Source organism: Notothenia coriiceps, unplaced genomic scaffold (genome assembly GCF_000735185.1).
Source record: "Notothenia coriiceps isolate Sejong01 unplaced genomic scaffold, NC01 NC01_scaffold00037246, whole genome shotgun sequence".
NCBI lineage: Eukaryota > Metazoa > Chordata > Actinopteri > Perciformes > Nototheniidae > Notothenia > Notothenia coriiceps.
This window is the reverse complement of record NW_011369947.1, coordinates 12,164,420-12,168,390: the sequence shown is the minus strand read 5'-3', so window position 1 is coordinate 12,168,390 and position 3,971 is coordinate 12,164,420.

The window sequence follows — 3,971 nt, the reverse complement described above, 5'->3', positions numbered from 1 at the left end:
CAGCTGGGAACCGATAGAACCACGTCGGTGCCACGACTAAGACACGCAAGATAGGATTCTGTTCTAGTTTTAACGAACAAATGTTTGCACGTCACCCTTACTGTACAGTTTCTCCTATCCCGCCAGTTTCTGCAGGGATGCACCCGAAAGTCCGTTTGCCCAGGCCGCAGCCACAGCCTCACAGTAGCTCTGCGCCCAGAAACTCGTGGTGGAAAAACCATTCTGAAACATATCCCCTCCACTCCATCTTAACATCCTCCACGCCTGCAGCTGCCACCTTCTCTACTCACCACGATTCCCGCGTTCGTCATGACCTATACAAAAACAACCTGCGTCAGGGGCTCTCCAAGGCTTCAGGGTAGAAAGGCTATCATAATACTCCAACAAGTGGAAACATATAATACGAAGACAAAAAAACTTACAGGTCAGACCGCTAAAAGAACCACAAGTTAACACACAGAAAAACACAGACACTTAACAGACATACGAATACTCTTCTTCGGCTCTCCCCACCCCACTTCTCAGTGTTCCTGTCTCCACCACTCATGAACCTCACCACACGCAACATATCTGACAAAAACACGAGGTGTTCTTTCGAATCTGTCCGCTCCTGCTCCGGCCATCCCTCCCACGATCAGTTTCCCTTCACCACTATGCCCATCAGTGGACAATGCCCAATAAAAATGAATCAAGTTCACAGGGCACGACCCTGGCTCCTCACAACCCGATCTGATCGCTCAAAATCATCCCATCATCCCCCGTCTCAGTGGCTCTTCGCTTTCGCGCCTATTCCAGCCGTCTCGCCAGTGGAATTGTTCGGTTATTAGTGGGAGTTCCAAACTCTATTTGCTGTTTCCGCGACCCTTCGGGTGCAGAAGCAGCGCCTGCATTTTCAATTCCCTTTCGGAACGCGCTCTGCTGGATTCTGCCTGAACATCGTCAGACATCCCCTCCGTCCCTTCACTACTGGACGACTCCTCCTCATAGATCCGCGCAACCAGGACAGCTCAGGATCTCACTGGCCAAGCTTAAACATTATGTTTTCCAGGGTTATGCGTCCTCTCTCCCAAGGAGAAACGTTAAGGTCCCCGAGACAAGCACGCTTAGAGTTCTTAGGCATCATCCTCATGACTCATAGACATGAAGGCGTCACTCTCCCTCCGACCGACAAATTGCAGCGCATCCGGGAAACATCACCAAGTCATACTTGTGAGCAACAAGTATCACAAAACAACAGTTTGCTCTCCCTTCTCGGACACCTCAACTGCAGCACGGCGGTCGACAACCTCCATGACTGCGCGTCTTCCTAAGACGAAGGCTGCCGCTCAGACCTACGTTTCTGGTCCTCCTGCTGCCCCACTGGGAACGGAGTTACTTTCTTTTACGATGACCCTCGTGGTGTTCCTTCCGACTCAATGAGGCTTTTTCCACGGATGCACCCCATCCGTGGCTTTGGGGGTTTCTTCCAGGGAGAGTGGTTGGCAGGGTCATGGCCGCCCCGTCATTCCCTAATCGTGCTTCATCCTCCGCCCTGCACAAGATCTTTCCGATCGCCGTTGCCATGCCACGTATGGGGTCACCTGTGGTTTCCGTAAACGCATCTCGGTGCTGTGCGACAGCCAATCAGTGGTCGGAATCATCAACAAGGCGCGCTCCCAGTGCAGTGACATTATGCACATTCATGAGAAGCATCACACGGTCCTTCCATAATCCACAACTTCTTAATCACAGCCTCGCCATATTCCCGGTCACCTCAATGTTGTTGCTGACTCCCTCTCTCGCTTTCATTTCCGACGGAAACCTCTGCCCGGAAGCCAGCTCGCAACAGTAGGATTACTCCACTTCATCTCCTCTCTCTCTGCACTAAACGAGAGTCCCTAGCTCGGCACTCGAGTCTGCTAGATTTCTTTATGAGGAAGGGCTTAGCTCGTTCCACCCTCAAATCCTATGATTTCGGCATGGAGAACGTTTGCTCTTTTTCTGCCGCTCAAGTAGGCGTCTCACTCAAACTGGTCCTCATCTTCCACCGCGTGCGCCTTCATGTGCTACTGCAACACTGACCGAAATCCTCAAACCCCAGTATATCCAGAGCCTCTTAGCAGGCATTTCAATTTAATATCCGCTGCTCCGATCCTAGATTTCCCGAGCCTATTTTCAAACCCAACAGTTATACTTATTCTAAAAGGGTTGTATAAGACCTTCCCCCCCCGCTGCAAGTTCTTTCCCTCTCGAATGATTATCCTGCAAACCGGGGCCTAATCGCCAAACACCATTCATTCTCTTGTTGTATTATCCATGGCAAACATTTCATTTATATGACGTGTAACAATAAATATGTATTTCCATACATCACGTCTCTCCGGTTTGAAATGAAAACTTTAGCGCAATTTCAATAAGAGACCTAACAATGAGTCACTTACACGTCACTCTATTGTCTCTCATCCCGGCTCTCTCCCCCTCAGTAAACATGTGGGCGTCACCCTCAGCAGCCAATTGCTGCACACGGTTAATTCCTTTAAATCGCCCTGCTCTTCATCACCTGTCAGTTTAATTTCAGGTGACTACACGTAAACCTGTCCACCCCTCTCGCCTGTCCGTCTCCTCCAGGACAAAAGATAAACCTTCCTCCTCAAGACCGGTTCCCTACTTAACGTTATACCACCACCAGTGTCTCGACCCTTGGGATTTTCATCGGACCGGTTCTTTCCCTCTCAAATGATTATCCTGCAAACCGGGGCCTAATCGCCAAACACCATTCCATTCTCTTGTTGTATTATCATGGCAATCATTTCATTTATATGACGTGTAACAATAAATATGTATTCCATACATCACGTTTCTCCGATTTGAAATATATATTGTCAGTCTGGTTTGGCCAGACATGTATATATAAATATAGGTATATCTGTATGTGGAGAAGAGAAGAAGAGAAGATGGACCTTTATTAATCCCCCGAGGGGGAAATTCAGTTTCCACTCTGTCGTACACACACATGCGTTTTTATACAGGACATACAGTACACACAGTACACACTTTCTAGAACATGCACATACATAAACAAACACACACAGTTATATGCACACATGCACATACATAAACAAATACACACAGTTATATGCACACATGCACATGCAGTTGAGAGGTCAATCAGGTGGAAGCTAACTTTTAAACACTATAACAAATACATTGGTTTTCTGTCATTGGGAAAAACATCTTCCTGCATTGTCATGTACAAACCAAATGTGACCAAGGATCCAGATTAGAATTTCCCACTGCGTACCAGACCGAGGAAAGAAAAGCAAAGAAGAAGAGAGAAACTGAAAGAGCAGGAGAAAGGAGTGGAAATGAATGTAGAAACAGAAAGTATAAAGGACAGATTTAATCAAAATGTGTTTCCGCTCAGCTACAAGGTGGTGCCAAAGCAACAAGTCCTCCAACTCATACGACCAACTAGGTCGATTGTTCAAGCCCTTATTACGGCCTAATCACGTTTTAAAGTTTTCGACCTCTAGTGCACCCGTTGAATGCAAACGCTACGGAGGGTCGTATATTCACAAATAAAACTCTCTGGAAAATCCTAAAATGTAGGATAGTTTGGCCAGTAAAATGCTTTTTGATTAGATTTCAAAATCCAAGTCCAGTGGATGTGTGGGATCTATAGTTTGATAGATACAGTATTACAAAGATTATTTGAGGTCTCGCCAGGATAACGTGTATATGCGGCAGCGTCCATGTAAAGTTAGCGTCAACCCTCACGGGGTGAAAACAGTATTTCCGATCTCTAAGTGTTCATAATAAAACTGTATTCCCCTCAAATGATTTCACAGTGATAACTGCAGTACTCATCCACTAAAAAACATCAGTTTATCCTTGCTAATTACACTACATTAATTGGTTTAAATTGTGTACAATGCTTTTGTGTTTTTTCCCATAGGTTTTTCCATTACATTACATTACATGTCACTTGTTAG